We start from the raw sequence: 26,978 nt of genomic DNA on the forward strand, positions 1-26,978 counted from the left end.
AACATAACGCATGTTCAAACACAGCCGGACACATTGCGGTAATGAGAATTTCAGCAGAAAATGAGATAACATATCCAATTATAAATTCTTATGTTGAAATCACACATTGTGCAAGGTGGAACACAGTATTGTGTTAATTCTGATGCTTTTTAATGTTACTATATTACACATTTTAAAGCTAAAATCATTACTGCCGTGGTGTTTCAATGGTTTCGTGAGAATCACCCATCCATCCTTCACAAAATAAATCCAAACGGCTCCAAGATGATAAACAAAGTCCTTCTGAGGGTGATCCGTGCCGTTTCGTTGTAGAAATATCCATATTTAAAACTTTACAAACCAAAATAACTTGTGTCCGGTAATGCCGCCATCTTAGTCGCGTCCGCATTCAAGATCAGAGCTTTACGCAGCGTACGGAGGTAACTCTGCTGTTGCTCTGTGCCCCCGCCCTCCCAATTTGTCATGCGTCATTAAGAAAAGTGAGTACACTATGCTAATACTCTCTCCTGAATACAGAGGAGTCTAAGATGGCGGCGCTACCGGAAGGTAGTTCTTTTCGTTTATAAAGTTTTAAATATTGATATTTCTACAACAACACCGCGCAGATTACCCTCAGAAGACCTTTATTTATCATCCTGGAGCCGTTTGGATTTATTTTGTGAAGGATGGATGGACATTTTTAGGACTTGAAGGTCGTGGACCCCCGTAACTTCACATTTAATTAACTGAAAGATCTAAAACATTTTCTAAAATATCTCAAAATGTGTTTGTCTGATAAACGATGGACATATGCATCTCGGACAGCTTGGGGGTGAGTAAATCATGGGTCATTTTTGCAGCCCTTGTCTTTGTTATTAAGCCTCACCATTGGTTGAATTTGATATACACATTCAGACTACCCCTGGAGGCGTCCCCAAAGTGTCATCGCAGTGACGCAGTGCGAGTTCCCTCGACAGGGAACTGTAATGTATCTTAAAAGGTAACACGATGTAACCTTGCTCTCACTTGAAATGTGTCCCCACATTTAGTTCTTGAATTTGAGGGTATTGGACCTGGAAAGTCCTTAAAAGGTCCTTGAATTTGAAGTTAACTAAGGTGTGGGAACCTTGATTATGTAAGGTCTTTATATATCACTGATAATATAGTTATGTATATTATATTGCATTGTTGTCAAGAGATCGTCCTAAAATTTACACACTGCACCTTTAATTCCAAGTTGCTTTAACTTTATATAGTGTACTTAATATTATAATAAAAATTTGATTTGTTCTGATAATTCATGTAAGTGTATTACATTTGAATGTTTTAGTTTTATCAATTGGGTACCTTAAAAAGTTGAATGGACTAAGATTTGATTCTAAAATGCAAAATGTTAAGTGATGTTTTCTCGATTGCTAAAGAAAAGACAGCATTTGGGTTTACAGTTTAAATGAAAAGTCCAGTGCTCATCTGTTATTGGAAATTTTCGTTTTTACCTTCGAATATGTATGATTTTTTAATGTTTACCAATAAATACATATATAAACATGGACTATTGATTTGAGCCTTAACTTAAAGGAGCATAATGGGGTAAGTGTCTGACTGTCTAAACATCTTCTTGCTTTTTCTCTAATGACTACATGCATTAAAGGACACTTTTGTAGAAAATTTCATGTTCATGTATCGTTGTGCTATAATGAATGCAAGAAATCTGACCTTTTTAACAAATGGTCACAGTGTCACACATTAGTGACCCAGAATCTAAGCTAGTTTTCGTTCAACACCATGTGTGTTGCTGTAAAAATATTTAAATGATAAAAGAATATTTTCAATTAAATATTCATGGTGACTCAATGAACTTTTAGTTGCATTGTAACTATTGACCATGATGAGTTGCCTTATTTGAACCGGAAAGCAAGAAAATAAATCAACAGCACTGTTTGTTTATTTAAGCCACAACAATAGATCTATTAAGTTAATGTGTTTTATGAAAGCACTATGCCTTAATTTGTCGAATGTGCCATATATGCTGAGAATTAGAGCAATAAATTCAATAAATTGGTAGAAATGTGTCTTCCAAGAACTGTTTTCACTTTAACCTTGTTATCTTTTTTTTCCTGCTGACGTCAAGCTGTTCCCTGCTGAAAAAAACAGCATCAAACCAGCATGGGAATTATGCTGGTCTATGCTGGTTTAGTTGGTGGTCACCAGCACCAAAACACAACATATGCTGGTATGACCAGCATGGGATGCTGGTGCTAATGCTGGTTTGGGGCTGGTTTAGCTGGTGCTAATGCTGGTGCTGATGCTGGTTTGATGCTGGTTTAGCTGGTGTTCACTATCAAACCAGCACCAAAACACAACATATGCTGGTATTGCTGGTATGCTGGTTTTTTCAGCAGGGTTCCTGAATGCCTTTCTCGAATAGAGCGGTACTTTTTATAGCATGCAAAACGATGAATCCATTCATTCTTATGCATTATTCTTCATTTTACGAGATTATGAGTCACAGTCGGACTGGTATTAAGGTCCTAAATTGTTAACCTGCCGTATAGCGGAGCGTTTTTATGTATTAAATGGATAGTTCACCCCAAAATGAAAATGTTGTCATCATTCACTCTCCCACATGTTGTTATAAACCTGTTTGAGTTTCTTTATTTTGTTGAACATAAATGAAGATATTTTGATAAATGATTTTAAGCACACAGTTGACTGTACACATTGGCTTCTATAGTAAGATAAACAAATACCAAAAATGCTTCTTCTATGGCATTGCTGTGTATGGCATACAGCATGTGTGGTCTTTCTCACCACATTTAACAATAATGTATCATTAATGTGACTTATTTCACAATAAAAAGCTGTCACTGTTCGCCTGCATCTGCCGAGAAAATTTAGTGAGCTACACCAGCTGAAGCAAAAGTCATACGTCTTACTTTTAGTGAGTAATGACCTCTCTCAGATTTAAGGGTACGTCTAGCCTGAGTAAGATCTGGGCACACAGTCACCCCATGGGAGTTTCGCAAGGAATAGTTGCCCTTTTCTTTGGTTTCTTTGGTCACTCTGTTTCCTACAGCTGAACAAACTTTATTTTTTACTCCTTGTGATGGGAGTAGAAACTCATCTAGCTGAATAATTACATGCACACACAAATGTAATTTCCAGACTGTTAGCTCACATTCATCACACAATGTAAAAAAGCAATCCAGTTTGTCTTTTTAATAAAGTGCGAAACAACACTTAATTTTGCTGTCATTGATGGAATAGTGTGGATTTTCATAGAAACCACGAGCAAAATAAAACATCCACACATTATTATTTACTTTAAAAAATTTTGATTTAACTCAAATTCAACTTAAAAAAACATTTTTTACACAACTAAATAAATAATCACAATTTCTCATTAAAGCAATTATCTAATCAACCAGTCACATGGCAGTTGCTTCAATGCATTTAGGGGTGTGGTCCTGGTCAAGACAATCTCCTGAACTCCAAACTGCAATTTTGAGCGTGGCATGGTTGTTGGTGCCAGACGGGCCAGTCTGAGTATTTCACAATCTGCTCATTACTGGGATTTCATGCACAACCATTTCTAGGGTTTACAAAGAATGATGTGAAAAGGGAAAACATCCAGTATGCGGCAATCCTGTTGGCAGAAATGCCTTGTTGATGCTAGAGGTCAGAGGAGAATGAGCTGACTGATTCAAGCAGATAGAAGAGCAACTTTGACTGAAATAAGCACTCGTTACAATCGAGGTATGCAGCAAAGCATTTGTGAAGCCACAACACGCACAACCTTGAAGCAGATGGGCTACAACAGCAGAAGACCCCACCAGGTACCACTCATCTCCACTACAAATAGGAAAAAAAGGCTACAATTCGCTCACCAAAATTAGACAGTTGAAAACTGGAAAAATGTTGCCTGGTCTGATGAGTCTTGATTTCTGTTGAGACATTCAGATAGTAGAGTCAGAATTTGGCATAAACAGAATGAGAACATGGATCCATCATGCCTTGTTACCACTGTGCAGTCTGGTGGTGGTGGTGTAATGGTGTGGGATGTTTTCTTGGCACACTTTAGGCCCCTTAGTGCCAATTGGGCATCGTTTAAATGCCACAGCCTACCCGAGCATTGTTTCTGACCATGTCGATCCCTTTATGACCACCATGTCCCCATCCTCTGATGGCTACTTCCAGCAGGATAATGCACCATGTCACAAAGCTCGAATCATTTCAAATTGGTTTCTTGAACATGACAATGAGTTCACTGTACTAAAATGGCCCCCACAGTCATCAGATCTCAACCCAATAGAGCATCTTTAGGATGTGGTGGGACGGGAGCTTCGTGCCCTGGATGTGCATCCCACAAATCTCCATCAACTGCAAGATGCTATCCTATCAATATGGGCCAACATTTCTAAAGAATGCTTTTGGCACCTTATTGAATCAATGCCACTTAGAATTAAGGCAGTTCTGAAGGCGAAAGGGGGTCAAACACCATGTTAGTATGGTGTTCCTAATAATCCTCTAGGTGAGTGTATTTCAATGCACAAAAACACTCAGTCCATATACAATCCCACCTATAGCAACACATTGGGAAATGCCCACAGCACCTTAGCATCATGTTTGCGCTGGCAAAAAGCTTAAACATATCTGTGTACCTAAGCATTTCATGCATAAAACAACATTTCTATATTAAATACAGGGACTCAGGGGACTCAATACAGCATAAATCTGAATATTTTGTAGATTTTAAAATAATTACACAATATTCAGATTTATGCTGTATTGAGTCCCCTAAGTCCCTGTATGTATTTAATATAGGAATGTTGTTTTATTCATGAAATACTTAGGTAAACAGATATATTTTAGCTTCTCCACAACATCAAAATAAGCAGAAACACTTTCCCCTAAGTGCACATTGATTAATATGCATGAGATGCATTAGGCTTTTATCACACGATGAAGATTAAAATGATAACTTTTAACACAGCTGGACCAAGGAGCGCTCAGCGAGTCTGTGTGTTCTTCCTTCAGAGGAGTTTCTGTTGCTTCCCAGTTTTGCGCATAGACGTCCACATCCCCTGAGGAGATCTAATGAAGAAAATTCACACTTAACACAAAGTCATGGAGTGCAGTGGAGTCAGCAACTCACTACAGCTCGTCTGTTAAACGCGATCTGTGCTTAGTAACAGCTATGGTGTGTCTATTTTTAGGCTTGCAGTAAAAATACAAAAATTTGATCATGTAAGCTAAGCCATATGTCATCCACAAAGAGCTTTGATCATTAGGCATAAAACTAATTTCTTATGGATCAATACAGAATATGCACATTTCGGTTTTGCAGTTTAGCCATATATCACATTTATTCAATTCATTAACCTCCAAAGACCTGAGCTTTGGTTTTTCTTTTTTCAGATTTCTTCCAGCTATTTGGGGTTAGAAAGAACCAATAAATATAATAAGCAAATATTTTTCTTTGAACATTAAGCAGTGTAATTGTCCACGTTTGTGAACAACAGGTTCTAGTTACACAGAGTTAAGTATTAATTTGCAGACAAAAAATGTGATGTCCACGTATCTGAACACACCAGGTCTTATGTTACGTACACACCAAACGCGGGGCATCGCATACTCGCTCTAGATTATTAGCGGGATTTAAGTTCATGTCATGGGAATTTTTCGCTGGAGTTGAATATTTTTAACTTGGGCGAAGACGCGTTTGAGACGAATAGCGCGTTTTCGCGGCAAATGCGCCGTCCCACGCGAGGACACGTCTGATCGCGTCTTTGCATTGACTTTGTATGTAATCTACTCGCGAAATCGTTGAACTCACATCTGGTGTGAACCCACATCTGGTGTGAACCCACATCTGGTGTGAACCCACATCTGGTGTGAACCCACAGTTATGCTACGTTCACACCAAACGCGGGGCATCGTGTTACCTATCTCTAGATTACTCGCAGGATTTAACTTAGTGTCATGCAAATTTTTTGCTCGAGTTGAATATTTTCAACTTGGGCGAAGACATATTTGAGGCGAATAATGTGTGTTTTTGCGGCAAACGCGCCGCCCATATCGCGTCATTTGCATTGCCCCACGCGAGAACATGTCTGATTGCGTCTTTGCATTGACTTTGTATGTAATCTACTCGCGCAAATCGTTGAACTCACATCTGGTGTGAACCCACAATTATGCTACGTACACACCAAACGCGGGGCATCGTGTTACCTATCTCTAGATTACTCGCAGGATTTAACTTCGTGTCATGCAAATTTTTTGCTCGAGTTGAATATTTTCAACTTGGGCGAAGACATGTTTGAGGTGAATAACGTGTGTTTTTGTGGCAAACGCGCCGCCCATATCGCGTCATTTGCATCGCCCCACGCGAGAACACGTCTGATCGCGTCTTTGCATTGACTTTGTATGTAATCTAGTCACGCATATCGTTGAACCCACATCTGGTGTGAACCCACAGTTATGCTACGTACACACCAAACGCAAGGCATCGCGTTACTCGCTCTAGATTACTTACGGGATTTAACTTCGTGTCATGCAAATTTTTCACTTGAGTTGAATATTTTCAACTTGGGTGAAGACGCGTTTGAGGCGAATAGCGCGTGTTTTCGTGGCAAACTCGCCGCCCATATCACGTCATCCGCATCACCCCACGCGAGGACGCGTCTGATTGCGTCTTTGCATTGACTTTGTATGTAATGTACTTGTGCAAATTGTTGATCTCCCGTCTGGTGTGAACCCACAGTTATGCTACATACACACCAAATGCGGGTCATCACGTTACTCACTCTAGATTACTCGCGTGATTTAACTTCGTGTCATGCAAATTTTTGGCTCGAAATTAATATTTTCAACTTGGGCGAAGACGTGTTTGAGACGAATAGCGCGTTTTCGCGGCAAACGCGCCGCCCCACGCGAGGACACGTCTGATCTCGTCTTTGCATTGACTTTGTATGTAATCTTCTCGCGCAAATCGTTGAACTCACATCTGGTGTGAACCCACATCTGGTGTAAACCCACAGTTATGCTACGTACACACCAAAGCGGGGCATCGTGTTACCTATCTCTAGATTACTCGCAGGATTAAACTTCATGTTATGCAAATTTTTTGCTTGAGTTGAATATTTTCAACTTGGGCGAAGACATGTTTGAGGCGAATAATGTGTGTTTTTGCGGCAAATGCGCCGCCCATATCGCGTCATTTGCATCGCCCCACGCGAGGACACGTCTGATCGCGTCTTTGCATTGACTTTGTATGTAATCTACTCACGCAAATCGTTAAACCCACATCTGGTGTGAACCCATAGTAATGCTACCTACACACCAAATGCGAGGCATCGCGTTACTCGCTCTAGATTACTTACGGGATTTAACTTCGTGTCATGCAAATTTTTCACTTGAGTTGAATATTTTCAACTCGGGCGAAGACGCGTTTGAGGCGAATGGTGCATGTTTTCGCGGCAAACGCGCCGCCCATATCGCGTCATTGGATTGCCCTACGCGAGGACGCATCTGATCGCGTCTTTGCATTTACTTTGTATGTACTACTTGTGCAAATCGTTGAACTCGCGTCTGGTGTGAACCCACAGTTATGCTACATACACATCAAATGCGGAGCATCGCGTTACTCACTATAGATTACTCACGGTATTTAACTTCGTGTCATGCAAATTTTTCGCTCGAAATTAATATTTTCAACTTGGGCGAAGACGTGTTTGAGGCGAATAACGCGTGTTTTTGCGGCAAACGCGGCACCCATATCGCGTCATTCGCATCGCCCCACGCAAGAACACATCTGATCGCGTATTTGCATTGACTTTGTATGTAATCTACTCGCGCAAATCGTTAAACTCACATCTGGTGTAAACCCACAGTTATGCTACGTACACACCAAACGTGGGGCATTGCGTTACTCACTCTAGATTACTTGCGGGATTTAACTTTGTGTCATGCAAATTTTTTGCTCGAGTTGAATATTTTCAACTTGAGCGAAGACGCGTTTGAGGCGAATAGCATGTGTTTTTTCGCGGCAAACGCACCGCCCATATCTCGTCATTTAAATCGCCCAACGTGAGAACACGTCTGATAACGTCTTTGCATTGACTTTGTATGTAATCTACTCGCGCAAATCGTTGAACTCGCGTCTGGTGTGAACCCACAGATGGGAGGTTAAAATGGAATAAATTTTTCTATTAAAGTGAAAAATATTTGATTTAAACTTGTTTCACTGGCATATGACATCACAATACCGCTATTTGTTTCATGTGATGACGTATTTTTTTCATGGTTTGACGTCCAGTGATTTTCCTGCAAAATCCTACCCACCAGCTCAAAATAATTTTATCATTGGGAATTGTTGTAAGGCAAGGAGACTGTGTACTAGCTTAATAGTTGCTTTTAAAATATTTTAACCAAAAATGTACACATTGTATCTTAAAGTCTCCTTGTTGTCAAGAATTTCATATGTTAAATCTAATCTTTGAGCATCATAATAGCATATATAAAAGTTTTATCAGTCACAGTCATTTCTTAATGCTTAAACAGCTTGAATGTTATTCTACACCCTTTCCTCATTTAGTATACATGGATCAATGAATATGCGAATTAGTCCCCGCCTGTGCCCAATCACACAGCTTGGACCATAGATATAAAATATGCAAGTTGGTCCTCGCCTCCACTCTCTCGCACCACCTCAGGCCATAGATATATGCGACATTCGGCAGTTTCAGACACATAACTGCTAAGTATATACATACTACCTATAGTCAACTTTAATAGTTGTCAGTCAGTCATTTTATTTTATTTATTTTCTGCTGTTATGGAGTGTTAAAACAGCACAGGTTCTTGTATAGAGACAAAAACATGGCAGACTCTTTGTTGGTGTAAAGGTGCAGACAGGTACAGTATCCCAGAGAAACGATTTTTCTGTCATACTGTCAGACAGTTTGCCGGCTGAGGATCTTCTCACTGGATGCTTATCTTTTGTGAAAACTCAGGAGCATACGCTGTGTACGTGTGTATGTGTGTGTGGGTTAGAGATGGAAGGAATAAATAAATCCCCTCTGCTTGTAAGGGGCAGAATCTGTCAACATAAGCATCTGCCACATACATGGATGCACAGAATAAATACGTTTGCAAATTCTCCTGCCATTTAAGATTTCCCACAATATGGAAAACCTGGGAATATTTTTTAGGGATGTGTATGGAATTGTACATTTATGTTAAACTGATGGTTTATATGAATATTAAAGAGAGGAGAGAGACAGAGAGGAAGCAGACTGCTGAGGACCGGTGGAGAGGTTTTGGTCTGGCAGTGACAGGTAATTGGAACGGTGGATGATTGATTTTCTACCATGGGATTTCTTTTAATTCTTGAGTGTCTAATACAGGAGGAAGTGTTGTTGTTGGAGTAGTGTCCTTAATCAATTTATTTGCCACTGGGGATAACAGATCATAGTCATTAACAAATAGAAATCATCAGTAGTCTTCACTCACGGACAGGGACAAAGGTGCTATTTGGCTTACTTGGTTACTTTATCATGGAAACACGTTTATAGTAAAATGATAATTCTCTCTCACTCTCTCTCTCTTTCTCTCTCTCTGCAGTTGTTTCTACACAGCCCAAAAAAGTCAGTCACAGTCAATAAATGGTCCCTTGCTGTCACTGGGCCAGTACCCTATTAAAAAGTACAACTTTGCAGGAGTTCATATCAGTACCTCAAAGGTACATATTGGTACCAAATGTATTCACATACACATGTACTCTTGGTACATTTCAGGACCTTTTAAAGCAGGGTGGGGAACCATGGTCCTGGAGGGCCACTGTCCAGCAGAGTTTAGTTCCAACCCTAATTAATCACACCTGAAAAACCAAATTCAAGTCTTCAGGATTACTTGGAAATAAATCCTTACCATTTTTAGAAGATCAGCTCCCAACAGGGGTTTATATTGTTTTTAATACATTATTAATACGAGCCCAAATCTGATCCAGAAAATGCAGATGACCAAGCTGATCGATCAACTTTGCTAGCATGGCTTGAGCAGAACGTGACAGTTTGGTATAGTAAGGATAGAGTAGAGCAGGGGCGCAAGTACCATTTTTCAGAAAAACTTAATTTTTAAAGGGGACATTCCAGAAGACGTTTTTAAGATATTAAATAAATCTTTGATGTCCCTAGAGTACATATGTGAAGTTTTAGCTCAAAATACCATATAGGTAATTTATTGTGGCATGTTAAAATAGGCAATTTATGGGGCTGAGCAAAAATGCACCGTTTTTGTGTGTATCCCTTTAAATCCAAACGAGCTGCTCAGGTGGGCGGAGTCTCAAGCGCTCCCGCTGTGGAACTGACAGAGCTTCGAGGGAGATTCTCTCACGAAAGAAGTTAGTGAGCGATGTTAAGCATTATAAATATGATCAAGTTTAAAAAGTCAATTATCTGTTTTATGCATACTAAATACATGTTTATCAGCAGATGGGGAACATTGTGGAATAAAAATAAAGACTTAAGGTCTCATGTTGCCCTTGTTTTAAACAGGCATAATGAGTTTCAGCATGTTACAATAAAATACACGTCCACAAACACTCAGAAGTTTACTTTTTGACCAAACCATACGAGCACATTTAAATGATCTGTAATAAAACAACACGTTTAATGCTTAAACTTTAGAGAAACAGATCAAATGACATGTTTATGCTTATTGTGTACACATATTGAACACATTCGCGTTTCTGTCAGTCTCTCATCTATTTTGTAACTCCTCATTCATTTGAAACTTCAGAGAAACATTAAACAACATATTTACTTATTGTGTATGATAGTGAATATGCGTTGTTCACTCACTCTGTCTCGTGCAGTTCATTCATATAAACTTCAGAGAAACATATTAAACAACATAACTTACTTGAAAGCGAACCATCGCGTTGCTCTCTCTCTCATTTGATCGCTCACTCGCTCTCTCTGTTGCACTAAGGAAACATTTAATCCTTTAGAAGGTTAATTAAATCTTTAGAAAGATTATTAAAACTACAAGTTATAAGATTGTAGGCTCCTGTTTGTGTTTGATGGAATACAAACGCGTCGTGCTGTCAGTCATTCTTTCTCTCTCTGTCTATCGCACTCGAGGTAGCATCATGGTTGGATAGCGCAGTTGAAGGGGCGGTATCATTATAATTGGAGCCCTTACCTACGTCATGGGGGGAGCGAAATCCGCATGACCTATTTATTCACATGCTTGCAGAGAGAGCCTTACCAAAACAAAGTTCCAGGGTTGCTATTTTTCATGTTTTCTGGGTTGGTAGAAGCACTGGGGACCCGATTATAGCACTTAAACATGGAAAAAGTCTTCAAAGATAATGTTTGAGACAGAGATATATTGTGGTAGTGAGTCAGGGGACATTCTACAGACGTGGCCAAGCCATCTCCATCAACACAGGTGTTTGTGCCAGATCTGTGTTGAAGTTCCTCATTTCGGTGGTCGATACGCGTTCTTCCGATCATTAATTAGAATGACCAAGTCGCATTTCATATTGACAGATGAATACACTCAGTTTATTAAATAGCCTACGTCTTAGTTTATTAAATACGCTTAGTTTATTTAATATTAATTATAAATTTATTAAATGTCTCTAGCAAACTATGAAGGGACAATGCATCAATGCACTGACATGGTAGACAGATACTTTGTTTGCACAGTCTTACCGTAATTTTGTCACTCCTAGACGTACGTCTGGCGTCAGGGGGGTAACATTTACCTTGATGAAGGAAAGTCATTGTCTCACCAGGCTATGTTTATTCGGCTTTCCAGTGCTGAGCTTTGATGAAACTTCACGAGACCGTCGAGATGCTTTGACAGGGCGGGAGATACGCGGCGTGATTGACAGCTTTGACACCAAATGGATATACGTGAAAATCAGACATGATTTCACAACTTTTCATTGGCTATTTAGATATGTGAAGCATACTATATACGAAATGAACCTGGACATTCAATCCATCGAAAATCTCAAAATCAGCAAAATGGACATACATGGTTTTCAGCGGACAGCGACGGTTTGATATCATGTTAGGCCAGAAGACCCTCATGATCCGTCGCAGGTACTTGGTTTGGAAAACTTTGAGCTTGTGTTCGATGGTAACAGTGGTCTTCCAGCCATCTGCCCCATACAAAAGGACACTCAACACGTTGCTCTTAAAGATACGGATGCTGAGGTTTGTTGTCCTCCAGATTAGGGATGCACCAATCCGATATTTTGGCTGGATCGGATATCGGACTAACAGGACTGATCCAATTCCAATACTGTGTGGTTGTGTGTATGTGTGTGTGTACCTGGTAATTATCACGCTGTGGGGACCAAATGTCCACAAAGATAGGAATACCAGTAAATCTGTGACCTTGTGGGGACATTTTGAGGTCCCCATGAGGAAACAAGCTTATAAATCAAACAGAATGAGGATTCTTGAAAATTTATGGTAGCACAACGTTTTCTGTGCTGGTTGGGGTTAAGGTTTGGGGAATAGAATATACAGTTTGAACAGCATAAAAACTATGGAATGTCCCCACAAAACATGGAAACCTGTGTGTGCGATTTTAAATTGTTCAAGAAAAATACAGTAGCATCGGATTGGCAGGTATCAGTATAGGCCGATACTTAAGTTTTCTGGTATCGGAATCGGATCGGAAAGGAAAAAGTTGTATCGGTGCATCCCTACTCCAGATAGGCTTTAGCATTTCAAAAGCCTGATTGGCCTTGCTGATTCTTGTGGTGATTTCCCTTATGCATTCTTCATCTGTAGCGACCCTGCTACCCAGATACATGAACTCATCCACTTCTTGCAAAGGCTGGTCATTTATGTTGATTGGGTCTCCCACTCTGGTATTCTTCTTAAGCACTTAAGTCTTTCTCGTGTTGACTCGAAGACCTATACTGCTTGCTGTCTGTGCCAACTGTTGTGTCTTCTGTTGGATATCCTGGTATCTGCTTGCCAGCAATCCAATGTCGTTGACATAATCCAGGTCCTCCAGCATTGAAGTCAGCGTCCACTTTATTCCTTCTTTACTGCCCTCTGTGGTGCAGCGCTTGATCCAGTCAATGGCCAGTGAGAAGAAGATTGGAGAGAGGATACAACCTTGCTTTACTCCAGTTTGAATGATTCAGTGAGCTGGTTGTTGTGTATGACTCTACATTCAAAATTCTCGTACAGGGATTTGATGATGTTGACAAGTTTCTGGGAGATTCCATAATGTCTTAGAATATTCCACAAGGAGGATCTGTGCAGGCTGTCGAAGGCTTTTTCAAAATCCACAAGGACAACATAAAGGGGTCCAATCCACTCCTGGGACTGCTCAAGGATCTGCCTCAGGGTGAAGATGTGGTCGATGCATGACTTTCCCCTCCTAAAGCCTGCCTGTTCCTGACGTAGGATGCCATTCACAGCTGCTGTAATGCGCTGAAGGATGATAAGACTGAAGATCTTACAGGTGAGGGGTAGTAAGGTGATTCCTCGCCAGCTGTTGCAGTTCCCCAAATTTCCTTTCTTAGGAATTTTGACAATTATTCCTGTTTTCCAGTCATTCTGTGTTTCTTTACTATACCAGATCTTTTGGATAATGTGACAAAGAAGCTGCAGCGTCTCTATGTCTTCTGCCTTTAGCATTTCAGGTCACACTCCATCATCACCAGGTGCCTTCCCATTTTTCAGCTTAAGGATGGCCTGCTTGACCTCCTCAACAGTGATGTTGCCGCAGTTGATGTCAAGGTCTTCTTCTGCTTCCGAGATGTCAGCAGGTACTGATGGTTCTGGGCGGTGTAAGATAGACTCAAAGTGTCTCTTTCACTGGAAGGTCATGGTACACATCCGTACTCACCCTTCAGCTTCTTAGTGATCTGGTACATTGTCTTCATATCTTTCTGCTCTGCAGCTGTCTTTGCTTCCTCTGCCAGCCTCTCTTTGTATTCTCTTTGATCTCTCCTTGCCAATGCAACAGTATTAGCAGTGGGACAAAAGTAACAAGTGTTACTTTCGTCCCGACAGAAACTCCTCACATTTAAACCCGATTTACTTTTATTTTGAAAAACTCTGAGAAGTCAAACTTCAGGATGTGTTAGAGCACTAAATAACCTGTAGATTGATCAGTAATGTAACACATTAAAACGAGAAACACAAAGAAAAAAATTACCACTTTAGGAATTTACTTATCATGGTCAAAAACAGCTTTTGGGGTTCTTTGATTAAAATGTTGACCTCAACCTTTTTTACACCGCGGACCGGTTTCAGTTTTTAAAAAAATTCACGGACCAGGGGTTGAGGTTTTGGGGGGGTGTACTGAGTTGCTGTTCAGACAAAGTACTGAAAATCCTCCTTTGCAAAATGTTTTAAACAGAAGAACGATCAAACAACCATGCATTGGGAAAATTAATAATTAATAATTTTCTATAGACGTGTAAAACCATATTTTGGCGGATAGTTTTTTTACTTTCATTATTTCAGTTTGCCTGCCCATTTAGTCTTAATAATTAACGGTAAACGAACTTGGCTTGCTTCTGGAAGGCAGCTCGAATCTTGGTCGGGCTCGAGCCCCAAGTTCAAGTAACAGCACGGAAGAAAAATGCAGTGAAAGAGGAGAGATGCCAGAAGAATTGCGGTTGGGTGCGGAGGCACGGAGACTCCCGTTTACTATATGCTTTTAATGATGATTGACACAGTTTCCTTTTAAACTTACGTTAAAAGTGTAGCCGTTAAAATAGTATTACTGCAGTAAAAGAGTTTATTTTGATCATGGTGCCACGATCGCTGGATAATTCTGAAGTTGTTTTACAGAAGAATAAAATAATTACTTTTCAGTCATTTGCAATGTCACACAGTTGAACGTCTCTGCGTATTTACATGATTTACGACGTACATTTCAAAATGATTCATTAATTCATACCTCTGCAATTCTTTGATCAATTGTGTTTTAGAAGTACTGTATGCTCAAACTCTGACAGCAATAAAGAGATAAAGAGAGACCACGAAAAAGAGAAAGTGCGGCTTTGTACAAAAGTGGAAATGATTTATGTTATTTCAAGTCGGCTCTTAAAGTACAAAATACCCGATTAAGCTATTACGTAGCTATTATAAAAAAAATTTCAGGACGTTCTTGCGACCCGGTGGCAACTTGTCTACAACCCGGTACTGGGTCGCAACCTGGTGGTTGGGGACCTCTGCTCTAGGCTTAGCTAGGGGACCCCCCATAATCTTTGACATAATTCGAACACTGCTATACACATGACTATGTCTCAAGTTTTGAAAAGATAAAAATCAATGATAACATAAGCATACTGTGAATGGAGCAGGCTTTTGAGTAGAATAACCATTTGTGATACATCTAAATCATTAAACTCCTACAGGTAATAGTCGTTATGCTGTAAAATCACAATGGCAGCAATGTTCAGGTAATCTAGCATCTCCATACAGCCTTGAAAAGAACAAGAACTTATATAATGGACAGAATAATGGCTGATGATGAAAATCAAGCAGATCAATGTGTGCCCGTCGTGCTTTGGTTAAAAATGAGTCTAAAGATTTGATGACCATTTCACTGCTGTGACTGTCCTATCGCTGAGATTTGTTGTGAATTACAGAATATTTTTACTAGCGGAAGGAATGCTTTTTATTGATTTAACTTCATGAAAGTTGCACTTATATATTTTTTAATTTCATATTGTGTGATAACCGTTTTATAAAAGCAATAAGGTACTTGAGGCAAGTGCTGTATCGTGAATAAGTAACGGCTGAAGGGGTTGCCCTTCAGCCGTTACTTATTCACGATACAGCACAGCCTCTCGTACCTTATAAATGATTGACTGAGTGGTTCTTTGGAAAACCAAAAAATGGTTCTATGGCATTACTGAAGAACATTTAATAGCATCTTTATTTTTAAGACTGCATGGTGGTCAAAATGTCCTTCCTAAAGGTACAGATTTTTCACAGCGATGCCATAAAAGTACCAATTTTGTCAAGTATTATACAGAAGAACACTTTCTTTTATGCCTTTCTGTCTATTTAAAAAACAGAAATGTTTTAAAGGTTGTTAAAGGTCCTTTATAGTTTGGCCGCAAGATGCTGTCAGGGGCCCCCAGTTTTATCACATTTTATAAAATACATTAATTTATTATAAATTCAGAAAACTAAGGCTACTAACCAACAGCAAAACGTATAATTGAATATGTTTAAAATTTTACAATGTTTTATGTCATACATTTTCTTTGTTGGGGCCGCAAAGGGATGCACTGTACACAAAGGGGGCCACACGCCGAAAAAGTTTGAGAACCACTGCTTCATGGAACCATTTAGCCCAAAATGGTTCTTCTACGGCATCATGAAGCACCTTTATTTTTAAGAGTGTCATTTTTATCCACTTCCCCATGATTTCTAGTGACGGGTCTCCATGCATGACTTAAAATTCAGTCAGAGCATAAGATGACTAAGTTATGAATCTTTTATCACTGGATTGGAGTAACTGTATTGTTTTCAGTGTAATGTTTTGCTCTGAAAGTCTCCCATTGTGTGGAAGCAGAAGGAGCCGCACGACTCCATGGTCAAATCGCTCCAATGATGTGACATAATGAAACAGGTGCAGTGCTTCTAACAGACTCCTGACTGGAGTTTCAGTCGTCCTCATTAATACAGTCTCTTCTATCGACAGTGTCTCTGGGCCACAGTCTACAAATCATTGATTTGTGATTTTCTTTCTCTCTTATCTCTCACCGCTGTGCGTCAGTAAGATAAACCCCTGTGGAAACTCATTTGCAAACCAACTGTATATGTGGGCACATACGCTCAAAGCATTTTGCGCTTTGAAGTTTTCCCTTCTGTTGGGATTATTATAAGACTGTACATTGTGTTTATCCTGTATTCTCTCTCCCTATGTTTCTCTTGTTTTCCAGCTTGCTTTCTGTGGTTATGATTACTGTGTTTTGCAACAACAAACAGGCTACAGCGAAGACTTTACTCAGATGTATTTGAAAGGACAATGTTTTTTTAAGCTTTATATTTTTGGGCGTTTAAATAGACTATTTTGCAAAATGTAAACAACACAGGTCCAAAAGCACTTCCTATTTCAGTTGACATGAAACAGAACTTGTGATGGTGTTTTCTTCTGTATCGTGATGTATAGCGCAGGGAAATGGCTTCTGGAACGAGAAAGTTAATATAGCCCCGCCCTCAGGCCGCGACATTCGTCATCAACGGAAGAGATGTTGTTTTGTTGTGGAGGGGAAGTTCATGTTTTTGATGAAAGATTATGAGAACACATTAATTTAATAATAATTAATAATAATGACCTGCATGGATAAATATTTTATAATAGACACAACAATATTTCATGAAAAAATAAGAAAAGTAATTTTTTATTTGATTATGACTTAAGAAGATTTATTACACGGCTCAGTGGATTGCTTGATTCTGATTGGCCAGTGGTGGCGTTTACAGGTTTGTAATTCCAAAACATAAACTGTAAAAATAGGATGGACGACCAGACTTCGCTCCCTTCCATTGTAATGAACTCAAGCCAAAAATGTCCGACCATAGGCGCTGCCATGTTACATAAAAATTTTAGTTTGGAGCCAGGGCGTGCGCAGAAGGAATCGTCCGTGTAGAGACAGAGCATAGACTGTAAAAAAGATGGACGACGGGACGTCACCTCCCTCCATTGTAATGAATTGAAGCCAAAAATGTCCGACCATGGTCGCCGCCATGTTACTTAAAAACGTCAGTTTGGAGCCAAGGCATGCGCAGAAGGAATCGTCCGTTGAGCCAGAGGCGGAGCAACCGTATCAAACTTCCACCCAAACGCTCGCATGCCCAATTCAACAACACCCCTCTTCTATAGCATCAAAATACTAGCTAAAATTAAATGTATCGCAAAAAAGAACAATGGAACATATATCAGCATGATATCAACTACCTGAAAGGACCAAAACCATCTTTCGAAACTTTTAGTGGAAGTGTCATTTTTTTTTTTAGAGCAGAGTCCCATTCGTTTGAATGGAGAGGGCGGGTTTATGACTTGTACTGCCGCCAGCCACCAGAGGGCGATCAACCAGCGGCTTCACTTTTCAAGACTTATGAGGCACCCCTGAGACAGAGGTGGAGGCGCGGTATCCAATTTCCGCCCCAACATTCGCGCAGCCAATTCAACCATGCCAATCATAGCGACACGCCCCGTTTCTATAGCATCAAAATACTAGCTAAAATTAAACGTATCACAAAAAGAACAATGGAACATATATCAGCGTGATAACTACCTGAAAGGACCAAAACCATCTTTGAGAAAACCTTATTGCAAGTGTAAATAATTTTTTTACGAGTCCCGTTCGTTTACATGGAGAGGGCGGGGTTTATGACCAGAGGGTCAAGATGTATGAGGCATACCTGTTCCAAAAATCATTTTGACAGGTGCAGTTTAATATTACACACAATTTAAATAAAATATATTTTGTGACTATTATATTTACAAATAATTAAACCAAATAGTGTGTCCGTGACATTTGAACGTTTTGTAAGGTCTGCATTCATTAAAAATTAGGGATAATGTACAGGCAGCAGGTTGTTATTGCGAAAATAAATCCCTTTAGTTGGTACAACTGATCACACTGTCTGGGCTTATTTTTGCAATAACAACCGGCTGCCTGTACGTTATCACTTACATAACCAAGAGAAAATTTATAACTGATTTAAAATGTTAAACAAACATCTTTAAGACTAAGAAACGGCTACATTACTATATAGTTTAGAACGTAACAAAAGATGTAGGCTATGTCAAAATTCACAGTATTTATAAAAGAGTATGCAAAAATTACCCGGATGACCTAGTTCTTCCTGGATTCTGAAGTGTGGCCAAGAGAGAGGATCTGTAAATAGAGATGATGTGATGCAACTGATGCTGGTAGGTCACATGACAATGATAACATTCATATTACACACATTCTTACTATATAATATTTTTTTTTTGGAATTGTTAAGCATTTACTTATTCAAAATGAGTATGCGCTTTTTGATGCAGCCATAGTAATATATGTGTGAAATAATAAAAAGAAAAAACTAAGGAACAGGAAGTGTCTATCTGCACCAGTGCTGTTTATCCCTACTGAAAAATCCAGCTAAAACCAGCATAAGCTGGTAGCTGGTTTTAGCTGGTTTAAGGTGGTTTACGCTGGTCCTCCCAGTCTGACAAAGCTGGTCATGCTGGTGGGACAGCTGGTATTCCAGCATGACCAGCTAAGTCCAGCCAGACCAGCTTAAAATGTGACCAAAACACACCTAGACCAGCTTGCTACACCAGCAAAACCAGCTTCCTACACCAGCAAAACCAGCTAAAACCAAGCTGGGGACCAGCTAAAACCAGCTCACCAGCTTATGCTGGTCTTAGCTGGATTTTTCAGTTGGGATGTCTTGCAAAACGATCTATAGCTGGAGATTCTTTACAAAAGCTTTAAAGGTAAACACCACCATTTTTTCAATATTTTACTATGTTCTTACCTCAACTGAATTAATGAATTAATACATACCTATCTTTTTTCAATGCCTGCACTTTTAATCTTTGTACAGTGCCTTAAGAAATTGTGAGGGCATTTAGCCTAGTCCCATTCATTCCTTAGGATCTAAACAGGGATGAATTTAGAAGCCACCAAACACTTCCATATTTTCCCTATTTAAAGACTGCTACATAGTTACACGCGTAAGTATGCTGGCACAAAATAAAACTTTTGTTTGGAGCCATAGGAATGAATGGGGCTAGGCTAAACGCTAACATATTCAAAAAGCGCTGTACAATAATTAATTGCACGCACTGAAAAAAGCTAGGTATGTATTCATTCAAATTATTGAGTTAAGAACATACTAAAATATTGAAAAACGGTGGTGTTTTCCTTTAATGAATAATGCTGTTGTTTAATAGGCTATATCAGGAAATGTTCGGGCAAAGCCGAAGATGTTTGAATTCAGTTCAGCTTTTTATGACAATATTTTTATGGTGTTAGAATTTGCAAATCAAAAATAGAAGGAATAAAAATGAAACAGTGTGTTCAGAGAGCAAACCAAACCGTGTCAAGGAAAACTTCCCTAAAATGTTTAAGTTGGCGGACACCACTAAATTTTGATATTCACTATTTTTAAGGCCACTACTAAAACTATATAAATGAGATTTTAGGGATGAAAATGATGTCTGAATGTTGTCTGGAGGAATAATTCACTGTAAATGAATGAAAAATGACTAAAGCAGTGATGAATGCCTAATGAGAAATCCTAATGGACAGTGGAAATCTGAGAAGCTCATTACAGCTGAAAAGCAACAATGCTTGAGCATAAGTAATAAATGTCCTCCATTATCCTCTATTATTTTGTTCATCTATCTTGTTAGTGTCTCGTGGGATCTGTCATATGCCTTAATGTGATGAAAAACAATAGTGATTCAAAAAGATAATACAATCGTTCATTTTACACACACATTTGATGTGTTATATTATGATATATGAGGAACATACAGTACATGTTGTGAATATTTGGGAGCTGTTGGAATTCACCCACGACTGTCATTAAGAGAAATATCAGTTAAACAGAAACTGCATCGATTCATTTTTCATGTAGCACTAATAAATATATAGAAGCTTAATGCCAACTTTTAAAGTGATTGCTTTTTGGCTCACTGCAAGCTTTTGAACTGATGGATTAAATGTGCAACATTGTTTTTCCTATGCCAGATGAAAGTTATTTTTATTGCAGTAATGCATACCTGTATATTCTTATAGTGTCGGTCTGAGGTGAATTTATTGTATTAAGCGGCATGGTGCGTAGATCCTTTGGTATTAGTATTAAATATTTAATACAGCAGAGATTGATTTTACAGGTAAGTGCTTTTGATGTTCACAACATCCAGATCAGGCTGTAAAGCAATAACAGCTGGAACAGGTGTGAACAGTTGGGTTCCACGATTTGTCTAACCGGTGCCAAATCATTAAGCACAGGCACAGGGGAAAAGCACTTTATGAAATGAAAGTTTCTTCAGCCATGTGTATGTCTAGAGATGTAGCCACGAAACACCACCATGAGAGTAAGACCGAAATGAAAATGCTAGAGAACTGTGGCCGTATTTATAAAGTGTGCGTAGGCACAGATTTAACCGTAAAGTGCCAAAAATCCATGACAAAGTCCATATTTAAAAATATATATATATTTGACGTGGAAAAGTGCTTAGCGCCACGTCAGGGTTTGAGCAGACGTACGCACTTTTGCTTGTCCCATTGCTGCAGGTTTTTGGAAATATAAGCCATTCTTGCAATTTGAAAAGGATTTAAAGGTGCCAAAGAATGCATTGAAATAATCTGTTAAATTGTCCTCTGATATCTACATAGAAGGTATGTGGCTTTATTAAGTGCAAAAATGATCCAGAGACGGTTTCACATGTCAATTTACAACCCTAGGATTTGCCTTTAGAATGAAATGGTCTATTATTACCTTATTTGAAAGGGTCATAAATATTAATGTTGAGCTCTGCTCTGATTGGCTGTTTCTCAGAGCATTTCAGTTCAGTAGCTCTGTGTGTGTGCAAAGAGACCTTGGGCCCTTTCTTGCACCCAGCGCAATTGACTTTGTCAGTGACGCATGTATCATTCATATTTTGCACTGGCGCACAGCGGGTTTTTCCCTCCACAGACGCACGCCGGCAAACTAGGGAATGAACTTGCGCTCCCTGGGCGGTTCAGCGCAAAAAAGGAGGCGTGTTCCGGCGCAAACCATCTCTTATGCTATTTTGCAGTTTAAAAAAAACAGTTGCGCCACTGACCAAAAAAAACTAGTCTAAAGTCAGTGGTGCGTTGCGCGTGGTTCATTATGCTATTTTAAGGGCGCATGCTTGACCATAATGTATGCGTGCACAACGCGCATTGCTTATCTAATCTACACAGATGCAACAGTTATTTTTGCAAATCATAAATTGTTACAATAAAAAATATTAACACATGAGATAAGGGAAATCATAGTGGTGAGCATTGTGGTGATATTTTTATTTATTGTGTGGCTGCATTAAAAAATTATCATGCAAATAACGATTAAAATATTTTCATAAGTTTGTTGTGTGGCTGTATTACGTTTATTTTATGTAAATAATAATTAAAATGTTTTCATAAGAAACCTTAATGTATGTGAACTTGATTTGTAAGTGTACTTTGGGGCTGGACTGCTTGCGTTTCTTGGCTTTCAGCGGTGAGTGTGGACGCAGCGATGTCCTCTGCTGGCGTCAGGTCATGTGTAGAGGCAGATCCACCTCCCGTTACACGGCGTGCCCGATTTATGCTGGCAAGCTTGGGATTCCCCCGTCTCCTGACATCATTGTAGCGCTTGGCGCAACGATGGGGATACCAGCTGATGAGACAATTGTGGCTATTTCCTCTCACATCTGTTTAACCGACACTGATTTGGGGGGGTTTCTCCCATCCCCATACAAAACGATTTCTCTGTCTTTGACTGCTCTTACAAGAACGTCGGTCTCCTCGACTGTGAACCGCTCCTGGCGTGCGCCTGGTAAATCCATCATAATTATAGCAACCCGCCATGGAACTTGCGCACTTGCATGTAAAGGGAATGTTCGTTCTGATTGGTTTATTTGACGTTACGCCCAAACCACACCTATGAATAATGAACCTACTTCAGACCAACCACTTATTGATTTGCGCCTGGCGCAAGAGTTATTTCTCCCGCCGGGAAAATAGCAACAGCGCCCAAGATCCGCCCACAAAGTCATTTGCGCTTCGCACTTGCGTTTCAGATCGTTAAAATAGGGCCCCTTATGTTTGAGTCTGTATCAGACAAAGATACAGAATTTGAGGAATAACCAGTTGTTTGGAGATAATATATTAATGGATAATATGAATTTCTGTTTTTTTCCAGTATGGACCTGCGAAATGTAACTGTAACATCAATAGTAGAACTTCAGCCTAAACGCTAACATATAGCATTAACTAGCATATGGCGCTAACTCAGCAGCAGTCACAACTTTGTTTTTAGCATTGTAACAACATGTAATTAATTTAATGTGTAATTTAATGTTGGGGTGTACATCTCGACTGTGACGTCACATTTGGTGTTATGTTAAGATTGGTCTGTTTTCCAGCTGTCTTTTGCATGAGGTTTACATAAAAAGGAGGAAACAATCGGGTTTGAGGCTCACACTATGTCATTGACATGCAAGACTCTTATTATTCATCTATGCCTAGATAAATACAGTTTTACATTCTATACCACCTTGACAAAAGCTCTTTTATGTCAATGACATTAATTAGGCATCGTTTAAAGGTGGAAATCTGCAACTGTTGCTAATTTGCGATTTAGAGGTTTAAGACACGCATTTTCGCACGCGTACATTCGTTTTATTATTCACACATGGGTGCTTTTGAGAAATGATTGTAAGATTAAATTTAGAAAAAAAATGTATGCAGCATTTTATAAATGAGGCCCCAGAATTTGCACACATCTGAAAGTAAGCAGTATGCTCGTTTTCTGTGTGTACGCTCGTTCTATGAATCACACACATGCGCTTTTGAGAAATTAGCGTAATATTAAATTTAGGACGGCTTCTACGCAGCATTTTATAAATGAGGCCGCAGATGTTTTGAAAACACGATAAGGAAAATGTAAAAAAAATTCATCCTTGCATAACAATTATTTTCCTAAATTACACCAGGGTTCTTTAAAATATTCCACTCAAAATATGTCTGTATATGTATTCATTGAACTGAACGTTTTTATGAAACACATTTTATTTGATGTGACTAAATCTAAATACCACTGGTTCTCACATGTTTTGTAAAGAATGCAGAATGAGGTTTGTGAGCTTCTAGAGATCCAGTGTGAATTAAATATTCAATGAAGAGCTTACATTTTTTTCTATTCCTCATGCAGGGAAACGTATAAAGCAAGCGAATGGTTCAAGAAGACTGGAATATAATCATATGGAGTACCTTTGTTGTTTTTGGTTCATTTTACAGCTTGGCAGTACAGAACAGGTCAATATGAAGTGCTGTGGTAAAGAAAAAAACTGTGAAATCTCATTTAGTGCAAATACAAAAATGATTTATTTATTTATTACAGGGACAATGCATATTAATAAACATTTCTGTCTGTATGCCAGAGTTAGCCAGATGGCTATTTTTCACCTGTAGTCCCTAGACAGATGGTAATAGTCACCTAAAAGAAGATAAAAGTACATATTTGATACAAACAATATTAGATTTTATAGCATAAAAGCTTCTTTGCAGCATACTGTCCCTGCAGCTCAATTGGTAGAGCATTGTGTTGCTGTGCAGAAGCTCATGGGGTCGATTCAAGGGAACACATACTGATAAAATGTATAACTTTTAATGCACTGTAAGTGGCTTTGGATAAAAATATCTGCAAATGTAAAATAAGTGCAGTGCACCAGCTTTTTTGCTAACAGTTCACTCTATTAACATGTACTATACTGGCAATATAAAACAATATGTTTCATATGTTTTGGATGGCAGAACACTTTTGAAAAGGTTTAGTTAGAAAGAAAGAAAGCAAGCAAAGAAATAATTTTATGCAGCCTATTTCCAATGGTTTTCCTACTGCATTTAAAAAGTATTATGTAAGACTTGTGTAAAATGCACTCTCTTTATTTTAGTAATGTCTATTGCAACCAAAATTATACTCCACTATAACTGTGGGTTCACACCAGCCGCGCTTCCTGTAATCACGTCACTACTAGAGCAAGCTCCTGATTGGTTAACATGGTGCGTTTTTTCGCCAAAGTTCATATTTTTCAACTCGGGCGTTTCCCGCGGCAAACGCTCAATTTGCGCCATTCGCGCAAACTAGACGCGCAAATGAGGCAGAATCGCGTCTACTGTGCCGCACTAAATGCCTCATTCACTCCGTGAGACCTCCAAACGTGCGTCAACGCGTCTTTACATTGACTTAACATTGAAATCACTCGCGCTTGATGCCTCTAACGCGGCTGGTGTGAATGCAGCGTTATTACCTTCTTCTTTATGGCTTATTTAAAACATTAAAATAATGCAGTAAAACATTGAATGTAGTGTTAGGCTTGTATTAAATGCATTAATGTACAATTTAATTCAATTCAATTTTATTTGATTTATATAGCACTTTTCATAATTGGTAATTGTTTTAAAGCAGATTTACATTAATAGAAGCAGTGGAAAACATAGAAAATTCGACAGACAATGTAAGTAGTAAAATACAGCGAGTATGAATAAACTTTACAAGCGAGCGTATTAATAATGTAACGTATAGAAGAGGGTGCTAAGTTAAGCCAATTTCGGCTGATTCGCTGGGATTGAAAAAACCCCTAGGAGAAAAACCTCCCAAAAAAACCACGAGAGATGTATATATCGACTAATATATATAAACAGATGAGGAAATAAGTATAATTTGTGATTGTCTGTTATAGTTTATCATGCATTATTACACGGCTCTCTGGAATGCTTGATTCTGATTGGTCAGTTGAGACATTTGCAGGTTCGTTCTTTTCAAATAATAACCGCTCCAAAATAATAACGCATAGCCGGACTACTTGCACGAGTAAAATCGCTCCGCGCCAATAAAGATCAATAAAGATTACTGTCTGTTTGGCGCCATCTTGTGACAAACACTCGACAACCACGACAAGACACAGACAGCTTACTGAGACTGAACTTGACAAAATTGAGCATGACAGCAACGAAGCCAACACACAAAAAAATACAGAATGGGCATTAAAACTTCTCAAAGACTGGCTAAAAGAGAAAAAATGGAGACAAGTATAAAGCAGAGGATCTTAATAAGGTATTACGATAATTTTATGCATCTGTGCAAAGTTTCGCGGAAGGATAAACATGTTAATTTAAAACAAATATTCCAATAAAATGTTTCAAATTCATATTCACGTCCAGTTTTTTTTCTTATGTGGCAAATAGCCGTGTAATAAGCGGGATAATGTAGAGGCAGCCGGTAGTTATTGGGAAATAAGCCCCTTCAGTGTGATACAAGACCCTCCGCTTCGCGTCGGGTCCTGATCACACTGTCGGGGCTTATTTCCCAATAACTACCGGCTGCCTCTACATTATCCCTTACTTAACAGTACTTGTACATACAGACTTACAGTATATAAGAAGAGGACGTTTGTCCTGTGGCGGCTAACATAGCTCCAAAGGGGCAATTCACAACCTCACCACTAGATGCCACTGAAATCTACACAGTGCACCTTTATACTAACTCAGGTTATACATTATTGATATGGCTGCATAAATACAATAAGTTTGACACCTCTGTGATAAGGACTCTTATACGTAATTTTGCTTCAGGTAATATTATCCCACAGCACAGTGAGTTATTAAAAGCATTTACCACAGTCTATCTAACAAAAACCCATACAAATGACTTCATACCTCTGTAATCTAACATCTTTAGCTATATTCATTTGCTGTATTCTCTTACAAAAGCCTCTGAGGCAAACAGAACAGGCTGTTATAATTTAAAACAATGGCTACTGTCCATCAGCCTCTCCACCCACCTGTTCCAATAAGCTTCATATTCTGTCCTGAAGGAAAATTGAGTATTTGGCTTTCTTATTTCAGATAACTCAGTCTTCTGTAATACTTCAGTCCTGTGGTCTGCTGTAATAAGCCATATGTCTGGGACTGTGCCAGTTTAATCATGACTAATAAAAATGCAATCTATGCACCTTCAGCGCAATATAAAACCTCTCCCTGGACCTCCTACTTCTTGGACTCCAAATTCTAAACATAGATCTCAAAGTTACGTAACTTTTAAGCGGCCCAGAGGTCCGGATGAAACCGATGTCTCTGGGCATGAAGAGGCTCAGTTTCACCCTTAGTGGGCTGATACATAAAAAACAAATCTGAAAGTGGTAGGAAATGGATAACAGTGTTAGCATATTACCATTTTTATACTATTTAGGTA

General features: G+C 39.1%; 1 long non-coding RNA gene across 2 annotated transcripts; it reads right to left on the bottom strand.

The window, feature by feature from the left end:
- Positions 1–4,824: 4,824 nt before the first annotated feature.
- On the bottom strand, positions 4,825–26,708 carry LOC129447711 (uncharacterized). 2 transcript variants are annotated; one of them, XR_008645560.2, is made up of 5 exons: positions 26,569–26,664; positions 24,191–24,221; positions 23,996–24,054; positions 18,842–18,892; positions 4,825–5,073 (listed from the first exon to the last, which is right to left on the bottom strand). It is a non-coding gene; the product is annotated as an uncharacterized lncRNA (long non-coding RNA). The 2 variants fall into 2 exon arrangements; XR_012371698.1 differs by lacking the exon at positions 24,191–24,221 and having other exon boundaries at positions 26,569–26,708.
- Positions 26,709–26,978: the final 270 nt, after the last annotated feature.

Source organism: Misgurnus anguillicaudatus, chromosome 10 (genome assembly GCF_027580225.2).
Source record: "Misgurnus anguillicaudatus chromosome 10, ASM2758022v2, whole genome shotgun sequence".
Taxonomy (NCBI): domain Eukaryota; kingdom Metazoa; phylum Chordata; class Actinopteri; order Cypriniformes; family Cobitidae; genus Misgurnus; species Misgurnus anguillicaudatus.